Source organism: Vanessa tameamea, chromosome 13 (assembly GCF_037043105.1).
Source record: "Vanessa tameamea isolate UH-Manoa-2023 chromosome 13, ilVanTame1 primary haplotype, whole genome shotgun sequence".
NCBI lineage: Eukaryota > Metazoa > Arthropoda > Insecta > Lepidoptera > Nymphalidae > Vanessa > Vanessa tameamea.
Genome location: NC_087321.1, coordinates 7180743 through 7197274, shown reverse-complemented (window position 1 = coordinate 7197274; position 16532 = coordinate 7180743). Strand labels below are relative to the sequence as shown.

General features: G+C 31.5%; 2 protein-coding genes across 5 annotated transcripts in view; one reads left to right on the top strand and one right to left on the bottom strand.

The window, feature by feature from the left end:
• The window catches only part of LOC113403364 (alanine--glyoxylate aminotransferase), a 336845-nt gene that overhangs the window by 132223 nt on the left and 188090 nt on the right, over window positions 1–16532 (bottom strand). Inside the window, exon 1 of one of the 2 annotated variants that reach the window (XM_064216835.1) lies at window positions 9097–9106. The exons of the other annotated variant lie outside the window; for it this stretch is intronic. The gene's annotated coding sequence lies outside the window, so the exon portion shown is untranslated. Of the gene's footprint in view, window positions 1–9096; window positions 9107–16532 lie in introns of those variants that run through there. 2 annotated transcript variants of the gene reach the window in all.
• LOC113403350 (uncharacterized protein) overlaps window positions 1–16532 on the top strand; it is a 109472-nt gene that overhangs the window by 33293 nt on the left and 59647 nt on the right. The gene's annotated exons all lie outside the window — the stretch shown is intronic.

Sequence of the window (16532 nt, the reverse complement as noted above, 5' to 3'; positions counted from 1 at the left end):
GTATTTATGGAATTAAAAATAGAAATATAATTTAAATACGAGTGTTTTAAAGATGGATCTAAGATGAGCCATAACAATGCTTCTATTAAAATATTAAAACTTACCGGACCTTCAAAGCGTCTTTCTCATAAATCTATCTCAAGAAATAAGTATTTCAATATTTAGCACAGCGATGAGGAAAAATGAGAACGGAAACGATGCCATTAGATTAAAGTGATTTATTTAATAATATACCTTCAATTCATTTTCCAAACATTATAAAGCATGTTGCTATGACTTACACCCTATAAAAATTGGATATTCACTGGTACTATTTTAATAATTCATACCTTAACATCGTTTATTCACGGCGACACAGACCGGAGCCTAATACATATTTAATAAACCTTTACCGCCCGGTAATAAGGACAATCACTGGTCCCGAAGGAATAAAAATCAATTCAACTTTCTTTGAAGCATTGCGATTATCTGATTAAAACGAATATCGAAATATAACAATTCTCGATCAACGTTTAATGTTTAGACTCGATCCTCGAAATCACGAAAACTTTGTCAGACGTATAAAAAGCTCGTTGGATAATGGATCCGGCCGTCACAATAATAATAGCTAATTTGTTACAAATAAAAAAACTTGCAAATGGGCCTTGGAGCTATAATAAAAAGAGATTCGGCCCCGGTGGGTCGGATCGAGAAATGAATTTAGATTACAGGTTAACGCCGGCTAAGTGTGGGTTGCCTCTTCACCTGTGCTAGAAAAAAAACCTTGACTAAAAACAGTGGATTAGTTGCCCCTTCAGACTGTCACCTTATGATCAGCCATTTTAGGATGCCATACAACATGCTTATTATTAATTTATATGTTACATAATACAAAAACCCGAGGAGAGCGCTGTCGACGTTTTTTTGAATGATACGACGATAAATATATTTAAAGACATACGTTACTTGTACATCGTAAAATGTGTAGTGTTTTATTTAAGTTATAAAACGATTCAAACTTTTGATAGAGTTTAAAAATCATAAAAATAGATAAGTAATATTAATTACCTAATTAAAAGATTTTTACACCATACCTAATAATAATTTGATACATTCTTAATTATGGTATTAAAATAAATTAAATTACATTTTCACATCTACAACTTACAAATATAAACCAGCAGGGTGTCTCAACATGACGCATTAAACATCTATAAAAACTAGTATGTGTACAGGAATGAAATATTAATATATTTTAATTGCATCCAGTATAGGCGGTTGTAATTCAAGATATGCCTACAATACTTCCATTTACGGTGTAAGAACAAATAGCAGAGGGAAATACAGAAACAAGGGGCAGATAAAATAAAAATAAATACGCAGTAAATAAACATTCGTTGACATATTCGTCGTTTGTCGGAAACTCGATTTTAACGAATATGTTGTCCTACATACAAAAATACATATTTATAGTAGCGTGACCAGAACACGATCGGTTTAATAATACGATCTGTAAAGTAAATTGCTATTTATGTAAACATTCAACGACCTATGACTTATTTCAATCTCTGTAAAAAAAATTAACATATTCGGTTATATCTTCACTAGTGTCGTTGCGATGTTGGTCGATAGTTAAACAAACTCAAATCAAAACGACTCTTCTGTTAATTATAATAGAGAAGAAAATTCAATGAAATATGTCTCATTATGGCAGCCCCTACTAAAACCGGTTACACAAGAGGAATAGTTTGGTCCATGAACACACTAGAGCCTGTAGCAATGGGAAGGGCCAGGCTTTTGACTAAACATGCCCACGCGCATTTAACGTACGACGTTTTGAGTAACTTCATGTATAGTCGTTATACACTGACCTCTTGACGGTTGCATGATTGTAATTTAATTTGTTACCAGTTTCGGTTGATGCAATAATGCTATTACTGGTAACTCGTGACTGTTCTTCCGAATCAAAACAAAATAAAAGAAAGCTACCTTTACGGAATACGCCCTTAAAAGATGTTAACGCAATTCATTGGACTCGAAAAGAAAAACAAAATAATGTTTATGGATCAGTGTAGTTATATTTTTTCTTTTATCTTACGGTAGACCAAGGATCTCATAAATGTTAAGTAGACTTCAAACTTTGAAGTTATCGGACATGATTCTTGATCTTGTCACAACTTTGCGTTGTCTAGTTAACGAATTGTATAATATTATCAACGTTGTGCCACACGTTTTTCCAAATAAATAGTATTTTCAATAGAGAATACTAAAGACACAGAAGTACTTCAAACGCGAGTAAACGAAGTCATTGACATTCATTAGTTTTGTGTAATCTCCCCCCGTGTAGAATTAAGCTCGTTAAAATTATTCGCAATTCGACCCTGAATAAAAGTTTTAGGTACTTTTTAAGAGTAGGGGAAGTGAGGCATATTTAATTTTTACACGCTCATCATTTTTGTCCATTGAATCATTCCAATTCTGATTCTATTTGCATAATGAATGAGTGAATTCAGGCAGTTACTTGTCGAGATCAGAAGCTCTGTTGATATACACTTTAAGTTCAAAAGGTTAACGGAGTTTTGTCTTACGAAGACGTTGAGCGCTATTAGGTTAATATTTAAACTTAGTATTTAATGCTTTGCTGTGTTATTATAATTTAGCTATAATTGTATACTGTGAATTAAAATACAGATTTAGGAATCATTTAAACTCTGAACATAAAATACGGAATGAAATAGAGATGTATTTTATTGGGTGTACTTTATATAACTTTATATGAACGTTTAATACAATATACATGTAGAAATAAGTACTATTAAAGTCTGTTGTATGTAACATGTTTCCTATTTCGTTGCGATAATATTCCATGTATACCGTTCGTGCATCGGATAGCCGGTTTTATCGTTTCGGCTTAACGAATGTTGCGGGCCTTTGTAATCCTTCATTTTTGTAATGGACCCAGCAAAAACTAATAGTGTGACGAGCGAACAATGGCCGTTTTAATGAAGTTTGTGATGTGAGAACTTGCATCAGTCGCCGTGTCATCGTCTTGAACAATTTACATTGCATTACAACGCTATCCAAAATTTATGTACGCGTAAATGTAATTTAGATAAAGTCACGATAAACGTTGATTCCAAGCGTTTCAACTTTAACTTTCAAATCTTAACAAGCTATTGGAAACAGTTATGTTATAAATAATTATTATCACTCGAAATTACTTAAATGTATTTATATCGAAATATAAAAACTCTTTTATCGTAACTGTTCCGTCATTATATTTTTTTATTTCTTTATAATAATATATAAATCTTAGATTGAGAGTGAAGAAATGTGTTCTCAAATAACTCGGTTATAATTTATATCAATTAGCGTTGTAGTGTTGTTCAGAAAAAAATATAATTCAGTCAAGTCTAGTTGAATACAGGGTGTGCTGTGGCCTAAATGCTTTTAAATGGGGTTCACTAGTGTATAACTTGTTTGACCACAGCTGTATTCAAGTACTCACGAGCTTTACCTTTCACGTTTTTTACTTGCCGTATATTAAGTTCACTAATATCTATTACAGGTGTATAATAAATTTGTGAAAGGACGACGTATAAACATAGAATATTAAAAAATTAAAAACAATGTTTGGCATTTTGGAATTGCAATATTATACAATTTTTCTTTTGAACTAATGTTTAAAATTGTTAGCTATTTACCTTAAACGCTAAATATTATTTAACTTAAATCCATTACCTTAAAATCCTTACTGTAATATTAATAGTTAGGAACCACCCTCGCATCAGATATTCTACCGCCAAACACTACTAGTATTGTTCTGTTCTGGTTTGTAGGGTGAGTGAGTAACTACAGGCACAAGAGACATAACATCTTAGTTCCCAAGGTTGGTGGCGCATTGGTGTGATGTTAGATATATAGAGCCGAGATGCCAAAATGGTTATAACAGATTAATCTGAACCGAAGATTTTGTAATTCAACCCGAGATAGGTGCTGAAGAGAAACATCGTGAGGTTACATGCAGGGTTAGTTGCGTGCCTTCTCAAAATCTTGTTCTATATATATTAAAATCCTGTTGTGCAACATTACATTTATTCTTAGAAGATATGTAATAATAATTATTATCTTTATTTACAAGTAACACGGTATGCTGCAGGTGTCTTATGAATACGTATTACGTGCAAGGCATGCATGTCTAAAATGATCGACAATATATTTTACGTCATTTTAAATTCATATGTTAAAATGTATATTCCAGATAATCATTCAGGCTATAAATCTACCACATCCAAACCTCTAATATATATATATATAATATACAATACGCACGTCTACGTCTTTAAATAAGCCATATGCATTCTGAATGTCGATAAAAGCCATAGCATAGGAAATACTTAGTGTATAAACTTGTACCTTGTTATCTGTTATACGGAAAACCAATCATATGGTACAAGGCTGTAAGAGCTTTTGTTCCTTTTAGAGTTTATCTCGGTATCTTGCATACATCAAACAATATTATTGAATTAGAATTTTTATGTTGTACGCAGTAAGAGTCATAATTGCTTACGTTTCCAATTTCATTGTACCACAATTCTGATTTGTTGTCTTGATAGGCATGAGATGGGAGTTCTCAGGGGCAAGGACACGAGTAAATTTTAAAACGTAAAATAAAAGTACAATATAATTTGTTACGATAAGTGGACAATGCTTGTTATTGGTGTTATTTCGTCGTTTTCTTTGTAGTTTTTTTTTTTTTTTATATATATAAGATACCAACTTGTAATATTATAAATGTTCTGTATTATCTGTATCTGTTATGTTGAAGTTTTTGATATATTTCACAGTAAACAGTAAACGTGTATAAATAATTATGTTATCTTTATATTATATATTATTTATAAAGGCGGGTAAATGACTAGTTATAAATAAATACTGAAAATAACTGGTGTTATATAAAAGTTCTATGCTTAAACCTCATGACTTATACACGCATTTAAAATCGTTTCAATGAATTTTAATGATTTATTTAATGAAAATAAAATTTAGAAATCTCGTTTTTATAATTGGCTTGGACTTATATAGATACACTAGCTGTGCCCGCGACTTCGTTCGCGTAGTTGTGGGAAACACTATCATGATTATCGTTTGATTGCTCACGTTGGTTTTTGTTATTATAATCGTCAATAAGATTTAATAATATGTTTTACAGTACTTCAGCGTAGATTATATTTTTAGTTTTATTTTCTTGTGGTAGAAGAACATACTGATTTTGCCCGCAACCCGATCTTGACAACGCGACATATAGTTGGCCGTCTGAAAAGCAGTATTGACGTAAATCGATTCCTACGTGTTTAAATGTTTGGCCCTGTGATTTATTAATGGTTACGGCAAAAGATAACTTAATGGGAAATTGAATTCTTTTAAAATTAAAAGGTAAATCATTTGGAATCATTGGGATGCGAGGTATAAGCACTGTTTGACCAACTGCCGGACCAGTCAAAACTGTTGCAACGATCACGTTATTGCGAAGGAATTTTACTTGAAGGCGGGTCCCGTTACATAAATTTGGTGGTTTAAGATTTCTGAGTAAAATTATCGCAGAACCTTTAACTTCAGGGAATGTGGTGGAAGGCCGCTCGGGTTTAAAGAATTGAGAAACTCTATAATTCTGTGCGATCAAACGTTGAGAACGTTCTGTACTTGATTCCCGTTGTCGATTCACCGAAGTTCGGAAATTTTGTAAGGCTAACCTCTGTGAACGTTCAACACTCGATTCCCTAGCACGATGTTGTTCACTTACCGTTCTTTGATTAGCCAACCTCTGCGTATTGTCTTCAGCTGTTTCATTGCTACGCAAAAGCCGCAGACGCTTTGCATTAGCAGTCTGCCGAGAAAGGTTCGTTCTTTTTCTAGGCATGTTTGAAACAGTTCGTAGTCAAGTGACTCGTAATGCTTCTTTCTCTTGTCTGGTTACGGGCGTGCCCGACACGTCCTTTTAAGAGCTCCCCCCTCCCAAACAAATAGATAATATATATTCACTATCATAAAAAGTAATTGTTCTTTGTCATCAGTGTAAATCTTAAAGGTCGCCATAAAATTTAATAATTACCAATATCTGTGTTTTTATTGCTTATTGTTATACGGTCAATTATGACAACCCTTTTCTTAAATATAAAAGAAATATTGTACAATAGTGTACGATTGCGAATATTTTTTTTTGTTAACAATTCGATGCAGGTGTATCGACATCTGGATGTAAGACAAAAGAAAAAGTCAATTGTAAATAAATAAATCACAAACAAAATTCATACTCTGCCAAAACAAACAAAACGTTCAACAGGAAATGTAATAGTAAATCTGAATGACTTTTCTTTGTCTTGGATTAGGAGAAAAGTTCATGAATTGTAATACCTGACGGTAGACATGTTTGCTTAATCACTCAATTTTGATTCCAATTTTCTGTCATTATATAGGACCACTATGTACGTATAGGGTTTAAAAAAACATCAAGAAGAAGTGTATTTATCGATAGACCAGATTTACAAATTTGGAATATATCATATATTTACAAACCTACCTTGGCTGACACCGCCTCCAAAAATAACAATAATTTTAACTATAATATATTATCGTAATAACATTGCTGACTTTTAAATAGTCTAAATATTTTTAATTTCATTTTACATAGTATAAATCTAAAAAATATTGTGATCATTGTTTGTTATTCATAGGTTTGTGTTAAGTTAGATTTAAAGTGGGTAGGTACATACTTATCTCCTTGCGTGGAAACACAGAACGTACCTACATATTGGTAAGTAGAATAAGTTACTTGATTATTAAGTTGTAGAATAATAAGCAATTATTTTTTACTTTTTAGAGCATATTATTTTTTTTCTCTTTTGAAGTCGGTTTTTTTTTGTCAAAATTTTTGTTTCTAAAAGATTCGGCCGAGTATCGCTAACGTGCTCCTTAGAATTGTTCCGTTCCCTTCCGTACCGTTACTTTGTCAAGGATCCTATGCTCAGAACCTTACCAAACTTTCACCATAGTACCCTTGAAGTATATCCTTTATAATAAAAAAAGAATCATTAAAATTGGTTGGCACAATTTTGAGTTATTCACCTATTTATCGCGCACATACATAATGCACATTTAAGACTTATATCGTTTTCATAGGGATACCATCATCGTAACAGGATAAAATTAAAATGGGGCCCCACGGGAAGCACTACCTTTCAAACAAAAAAAAATTTTCAAAATCCATTGAAAAGTTATGAGGTAACAAACATATAAAAAAAAAATACAGACGAATTGATAACCTCCTCCTTTTTGAAGTCGGTTGAAAACAAACAATATTAACTTAAACGTAATAAGATATACAAACCGAACAATAAGAAGTTTAGATTGTTTCTCCTTTGGTGTTATTATTTTATAAGGTGATTATAGTACAACCGTGTTGAATATGCTTGAACGTAATAGAAATTACTTGAAATATTGAACTACTAATTTATTTGTGTATTCATTTTAAACGATATTCACCTATTTGCTTATTTGCATAATTTATTTTCTCAGTGATGATTAATCTGCATCGGTGAAAGTATCGCTCGCAATTTTGAACTTTTTTACGTGTGTAATGTAATTTTTATACCTTATTTATACCGTGAAACGTTTGAATTGTTTACTTGCAAAGTACGAAAGGAATGTTCATTGAAATTTTATCTTATATCGTAAGTTAAAACTGCAGCAGATTATGATTTAAATGTAATCGATTTTAAACGATAAAAAATAATGAGCAAATAAGCTGATAACAAAACCTAATTTTGATAAATAATTTAACTATTAAGAATGTTAATTTTTTTAAGTCGTTATGTGCAATGCTACTTCGCAGAACTACACCCGCGGGTGAGAGTGGCGAGCGCGGCGGCGGGGCTGACCCGCCTCCCCCTCAGCCGCCGCCGCGCCCCGCCTGCTAGCACACTCTTAACAAATAGACATATAGTGTCACGGACTTTTTTTTTATTATTAAAAGAGGAATATATCTTTCATACACATTTTTTGAGTAACTTAAAACGTTTATGCTGCGCACGCATCGAAAGTCCATAAATGTGAATAATTTTCCCCGTTTTTGCAACATTTCTCACTGTCGCTGCGCTCCTATTGGTCACAGCGTAATGTTATATAGCCTAAAGCCTTCCTCTATAAATGGACTATTTAACAAAAAAAGAATTTTTCAAATCGGACCAGTAGTTCCTGAGATTAGCGCGTTTAAACAAACAAACAAACAAACTCTTCCGCTTTATATATTAGTATAGATATATCCACAACGAAAAAGGAATCCCACACCAAATTTAGCATCAATATTTCATTCCTTCTTACACATTTGGTAGGTATTATTATATTTTTTTGTTTTTTCAAATGCCTTCGATTTTTTTAACATATGTAACTTCAAGCGATACAGCGCTGAATGAAACTGCCTATCTAGTAATCAATCTACCTAAAATATTCGAAAACATGTGGATTTCTTGGGAAAGGCTCTGATCGTGTCACGTACTGCCATATTAGACAAGTTTCAATGAATTTTAATGCGGACATCTACAATAACGTCTAGTGAATAGAACTGATTGCTTGCAACTGCTATTGAAGTCATATTTGTTGATATCTGTGACACGAATGATGCCTAGTATTATCAGAATTTATATTATTCGTAAGGAAATTATTCATAACATTGAAATCACTTGTACTTTCATATTCAATATTTCAATAAAAACAATTAACCTTCCAATTTTAATAATTTAATTTAATGATAATAAGTTATTTGCTATACTTTTTGATATCAATTTGATTTGTTTCAATTTCATTGATATTTCCCCGAAAACATCCAGCGAAAAGCCTGTGTAAATGTTAATCCGAAATGTAAGCCGTAAGCCGCGTGTTTTATTTCGTTCGTTGTTATTTTGCATTGATATAAATAGTTAAACTTCCTAACCCAAAGCTATAAATGTACTAATTCGCGTATTCAACTACAGAAACGTTTCAAATAAATGTTACGTCTTAAACGTTGCTCACGTGTTGACCCTCGTAATATTTCTATCGTCGTACCTGAGAAGTTTCAACTTTATATGTTTATACATATACACACAGTCTTGTGATAACTTACGTCATATGTGTGTAGTAAAATGTTAATGTCAACTGTAAAAAAACTATTACAACTGAAAGTTGATTTTAAAAACGTAAATAAAATTATAAATCACATTTACCTAAACAAAAGGGCATTGTCCAAAAGAGCAGCGTTTGTAAAATAGTCAAACAAATCTTTAGCCACTTATATGAGTCAAGCCTTTATCACAAAGCGCAGAAATGTCTCAGGAGAGCTTGTTTGTTTTTAGTGACATATTGTTCTGAATGGACTATTGTTGTAATATGTAAACAAAACCTCGTGTAGTTGGGTTGGGCTTAGCTTAATCCATTTAGTAGCTTTAACGCACATTCGAAATGAACTGTTAAACTAATTATTGCACCAATAATTGTATATTTTAATCTATTAGCTAGCTTATCTGCCTTATTTTATGATATAGGTAGGCAAACTTTGGGCTACCTGATGGTAAGTGGTCACCACCGCCAACAGATGGTGCTGTAAGAAATATTAACCAATCATTAAATCGCCAATGCGCCACCAACCTTGGGAACTATGTTATGTCCCTTGTGTCTGTAGTTACACTGACTCACTCACCCTTTAAACCGGAACACAACAATACAAAGTCTTGGTATTTGGCGATAGAGTAACTGATGTAGGTACCTAATTGTCACAGTAAAGATTTTGAGGTTCTGGGTTTATATTAGTAGTAGTTCTGTAACGAGACAAACAAATTAGGGATTTTTAATGTCAACAATTTTCACTAGTATACCAGTTCCCGAAAGTGTAAACAAAATTGTCTTTAAAACATACACCAAACATTAATATAAAAGAAATCAACAATGATAATACCTAATCTTACTACGAATCTTACTATCAAATACGCTTACAAAAATATATAATTTGCAGCCAAAGTTCACTTATAATAAATGTATTAAATGTCTTTCCTCAAATATTTTTCATAAAAAAAACGTGAATTAGCATAAAAGTAAGTAAGGTTCATAGGTTATGATGTTTAGTAAGTTTAAAACGATGGATTTCATTTTAACATTTAAATTTGGCAAAGGAGCAAACTAACTTCAAAGATTATTTTCAGAATTTGTTTTAAACGCATTTATAATTAGAAGCATTATCTCTGAGTATTATAATACAATCAGTATAGCGTTAAGTGATTTCTCCACCCGTACGAAGCCAGTCTATCATCCGTCGCTAATTAATACACGTCACGTCCTGTCTTTGTAGTGTATTGTTTTATAACATCTTTTAATAAAATATTAAAATTTTTACTCCAATTTATATCATAAAAAAATATTTCAAATTATTTTTATGTATTTTCATGGCGATGTGTGTGTTAAATATATTTCGTGTTATTTTTTATGTACTCGTAAAAGTCGTTCCATAAAATATAGATAAAAATGTATACATTCACTCATTTTTATAATCTACAATTTCGCTGTACAAAGTTTTAATATTTTCGACAGCGATCACGAAATTAGCCGTAGTGTATTTCGTGTCGTTTTTTTAAATTAAAAAAACCTCATACCTCAAATACTTCAAACATGTAGTAAGTTTCATTTTAATAACAATATTCGTATTTATGTAAAAATGCAGCAAACTAACCGTTTGTCTTCACGATACTAATTTGTCAATTTTTTTGTTACTATAAATAAAAAAACGTTGCATTTTTCATCTACCACGAAAATATATAAATTAAATAAGTAAAAACGAAACAAAAACTTAGAAAGACGTAACTCAGTCGCGTGCGAAACCAAATATGTGTGTGTGTTACCATTCACGGATACCAAATTCGCTTTCGGCGACGTGGAAGTTTAACATTTCGGACGGGCCGCGAGTTTTAATTTGTGATCAATTATGCGTGTTATTTATCGTTGTTTTATTTTATTTGCCTTCTCACAACGCCGGTGGGTGGTCTACTCACGATTTACGAACGGTGTTCACCAATACGTTCCACTGATTGTGGCACAGAGCTAACGAACCGACGGATCGATTACTTCAAATATTATTACTGTTACGATGTAAAATATAATTTGATTGGTCTTTTATAATCTATTTATGTTTAGGTATGGTGTTTTTGTTTCATTATATTATTATTGTTTTTTGAGTGGGTTTTTTTTTATTACATTTACATAACTTTTCATTACATACATTAATGAGGTTTATTTTTTAAACATTACTTACTTTTAATATATATATATATATTTTAATAATTCTTAACAAGAATAATCCAGTGTCATCTCTATTTATCTTAAATATTCGAAGATGTCCGGCCATTTTGTTATTCCGAGCGCATCGGGCGCCCTCGAATGGTTAGCGGTAAATTGTTCCACGTAATGTGATTCTAATTGAGCAGCTAATTCCTACCGAGCATACTTCGTTAATTAACCATACCACAGTTTACCGGACACATCTTTTACGTACAACGATATAAGTCTATTATACCTTTGGAAGAAATCTGTGAAGATCATATTAAAACTAGTTTATGATAATAAAGATTCGTGTTTAATGGTCATTATAAATAATTACACATACATTCTGTTTTAGTTATGAATAAAAACGTGAATTAATTATAACAAATTAAAATTATATACGGATCTCTGTATTTTAAAAGAACTTTAACAGGCCTTCATTGAGTATATTAATTTCCCAATAAATAAAATTGAGGCTGATAATAATAAATAAGGCGTGTTATACTGTACAAGTTTATAACTAAAGATGATAAAAGTTTGGAGTGATTTCTTTTATTTTTCATAAAAGATATATGAAATTAATTATACAAGGATTCTTTATGAATATATAATGATATACTGATATTTATTTATTTATTAATAGAATAAAGAGTAACTAGCAAACAAAAGGTTTCTTATGGTTTCTTCTTAGTAGAATCTATATTCTGAAACAGTTGAATTACTAAAATGTAATTTCAAAAGCGCTTGTAAGAGTCTACCTCTTTTGAAATTACGTCATACAGATAAGAATAAATAGATTTTTTGTTATATTATATACAACTTCATGATTTCGTAAAAAGAACACATTTGAACGTCCTACGTGGTTTGATTTGATCATTGATTACAAAGAGTTACGAGCTTCTTTAAAGTGTATAAATGCATGAATAAAATTAGTCGCTCTTTTAATTCCAGACCGACGGTAAAATAATAAACAGTAAACTTAGTCAAGACATTTTCAAGACGTAGCTAGAGGCTGCGAAAACTTATGCGGCTTAATAAGTTTATATTGCCTCGTTGTTTATGCTGTATCTCGAGAAGTTATACAAGCGCTACAATTAAAATCTTAATATTAATTTCTCAACTTATTTTCTTAAGAGAATATCGTCATAATTTTTTTGCCCACGTCATAAATTTCATTTATAGAACTTGTTTTCTAAGCGTTAGTCCTTTATAATTCAAAATAAAATGTTGCTTAATCCAGAATTCACTTATTAATTACTTAAATAAACTGTTTATATAGTATCTTAAAATAGAATTCAATTTAAATTAATAATACTATTATAGTATAGAGAAATAAAAATGTATTAATTTTTCATACTGTATTTTTTTTTTTAGAATTATTTCGACTTTACTCTTGAAATCGCTTTCGTAGTATTGCCATTGTTACGACCTTTCGATGAAATCAATGAATATCATTATTAATTTCTGTATTCTTTATGTAGAAGAAAATTAGGTTAAAGCTAATAAATAGGAGGTCAGAGTCTATAGAATACTTAGAACCTCTTGACCTCAAGACAGGCTCTTGAGCACGACCAATTAAGCAGGGGAGGGTAACATTGTGAGCTTCGGAAACGTTCAAAGAGAATAGATTTATAGATCAATACAATAATTATGTACGTATATAATATATATGTTATTTGTACGAGTAAATACGTATTATATGATTACTGCTCCATCCTTTGGGGATCGTGAAGTTATATAGCATTTAAACTACCTCAATAAACGGACTATCTAACGCAATAAGAATTATTCTAATATGCTAAAATTATCACCGTAACCCTCCTGTTTTAATGAATAAACAATGATAAACTAAAATTACAGTCTTAGTTAATGGTCACCTAATTATCTTTGTGAATAATTGTATGTTTTATAAAGAAGTTATATATATTTGTTTAAATGTAGGAGGAAATCTTCGGAACTAATGATCAGTTCTACAATAAAAATCTCAAGTAGAAAGCAAAAAACAACGGAGCGCGGAACAACTGAGAGCTAAAGGGAGTTGATTATATTTATATAATTTTCTTCATTAAATAATACGTACAAAGTCGGGGCGGGTCGCTAGTACTATAATATAAGACATCGTCGTTATTGACTTTAAGGTAATCTAAAAGTTTGCCTCGAATATGATTAGTCGACCGCTCTACTTTCAAAGATATTTTTACGGTTTTAATTTAATTTTACTATCTTACTGATTATAAATGTGAAAGTTTGGATGGGTGAAGGTTTGTTACTTAATCACGCTAGAACGACTGGATCTGAATGAAATTTGATATAGTCTGGAATAGCACATAGGCAACTTTTAATGCCGCAAAAAACTTTCAACAGCGTCTCTTCCCCTCACACGCGGGCGAAGTCAAAGACAAGAAGCATAAGATAAAAAAAAAATCTAATCTATGTTATTGTACAAATAAATGTAACTCACCAATATGAATAATTCCATTATTTCATTTAATGTTATTTCGTGATTCGGAATTCACGGCTGTCAATAGAATGTATTAGAATTAAAATTCAAAGTTGACAAAGCGAAATAAAATAAAATGGCACAAACGACAAAAAATAACATCCATTTTTGTACTTAAGCTCTCCTTTTAATTCGAATGTCTTTTCAAATATGCGTATAAAAGGTATAGTACATTTTTAAAGTAAGTGACGGTGTTGACTTACAAATCTTAGTTAATTTTCCTACAGTGAGCACTTGGACAGTAAAAGGTTCTTGTTTATTTTAAAGATATTAATAATTAAAGAACTATAATTATATTTGATGTTGAGATGGCAAAAGGGACATAAATTGAGATCTAGGGTTACGAATCAAATTTCATTTAAGTTCATACTATTTATAAAAATATTTCGTTTCATGTTATTAATATAGATTCCTTTTAATTTCGAAAGAGAAGACCGTAAACAGACAGGTTCGATTACGTTTAATCATAGCTTTTTCATTCTCGAAATATATTTTGCCTCAGGGCACACGAGGCTCTGCAATAAATCCAGAGCAAGGTTGGTTTGCAATTATTGCCCGAGATAATTGTCTAGGTTTTACCTTAATAAGAAGTTTAATAGCTGTCTAATAACCTCCCTATTGTTTTAATAGCTGGTAACAAAGGATTCGAATTCAAATTTCAAATACAATCTCCTTTGTAAAACGTTTATATCAGTGTGTGTTTTGTATTTCGAACTGTAACAAATATATAAAGTTTTTTTAAATTCGCTCTGTTAGTTTTATAGTTAAATTTAGGTTGAAATGAATATCGACGATGAATATCGAAGGTTTTATTTCGTTTTAGTATTGGATATAAATGTTTTCATCTATTTTATTTTTTAACAAGCGATACGATCTGATTTTCGAATCGATTGTGTTAGTGAATCGATTTTACTTGAAAATATTTTTAATAAATACACGTGCTATAGATACCTTATTTGTATCTCAATAAAAACTAGATATTGAGAATGATTGTATGCATAAATTCACGTTTGTAGACACTTAGGACAAGATCTGTATCCATAAACATCAAGTTCTCATCAAGTCCGTGAAACGGGCATGTTTAATCAAATTTTGGGCAGGTAGAGCCGTGGGAAAACCTAATGTATAATATAAAGTTAAGAGTGAGATTTGAGATTTCGTATGATATAACGCGCCATTCCATGAATAAGGCTGTTACATTTTTATGATAGAACACTTAATTTAAACGTTTATCTAACCATAGATAACCTCACGATCCTGAATAGTCGAGGAGTGTTAAATAAGCTTAAACTATCGTGCTGCAGAAAACACCCAAAGTCTTAGGTCATCCTTGTGAACTGTTCCAGTCCTGACGGTTTTGCCATACGTTTATGAGAGTGACGGAATGGGTATTGAAGGCACCTAGTTAGTGACACATTTGTGCACTACAATACGTCCTATGCAGTTAGCGTCCCTTGAGAAAGGATGTTCTGAGCTAAAATTATCCGAAAGACAACATCATCACAAAATATGAGCTTGTATCTGGTCAGACTAACGCAGGTCTTCGATAATGATTGCTGAATTAATGATATTTTCAAAGGGCCTATTGAATGAACTTGAAGATCGAGGAAGTTAAAGACGTCCTTAAAATTGAGTCCCTATCTCTCATAGTTTAAATTACATGTTATTATTTCAGGTAATTATGGCCATATGTTAATACAGATTGAAACAGCACATATTCAGGGATAGCTGTCAATACAATTATAATTCAGGGTTGCATCCTTTCTTCTATGACAGATACACATTCGCTTTTTAATATAAACATGCACTTGGTTACGCCGTATTTGATTAAATATGCGAACTGACGACACGGTAAGTAAATACGCCTGAATAAATTTACGTAAATACATGTAAAGTTCAATATCCGCTATTTTCATTCGGTTATTTGCTTATAGTATCATCCACACCACGGTTATATTTAAAGTCTGTGGTGCAATAATCATTCGTTTCTATTATAGATATTTGAATATATTGAGCTCCATGTATACTTCCTGTGTGATAAAATCAAAAAGTCATTTCAAATAAAAATATACTTTTATTAATCTTATTGTGAAATTTTCATATTTGAATTTCTTTCACCGGTCCTTCTTAGGTCGGTATGTTTCTTTCAGAACCAATGTTAGACCAAGCGTAAGGCTGTGTAATTAGTGTTTTTGTCGTTTACTGGAATTTGCTGAGCGAATGTCCAAGTTTTAATCGATTCGATTCTTTTATTTTGTGAATTGGAAGTATATAATTGGCATTGGGAGAATACACTCTTCAGAAATAATTGACTGCAACATCAACAATTCTCTGTTTTGTTACGATTTAAAGACGCGTGAGTCATTTTAATCAGAAGCAAAATCACGATAACTGGTATTGAAAAGAAAAAGTTCAAATAAGTTGCAAATTCGCCATAATTACCTCGTTCGTCTTACTTGCTTACGTTTAACCTGATTTCAAATCCTGAATCGGGCATATAAGTTGTTGAGTTTTTCCATAGTATCAGTAGCAGCTTTCATCTTTTTTATTTTAATAAAAATATTTGTTGTTTAACGCCTTCCACCATAAACATTTTAAATATTTGTATATAACAACTAAGTCAGCGACATTGTAACCGATTTCGACGATGACCGATATTCTTAAGCGAAACCATTTGCGCAAAATATATTAAAATGGCCAAGTGTGTGCA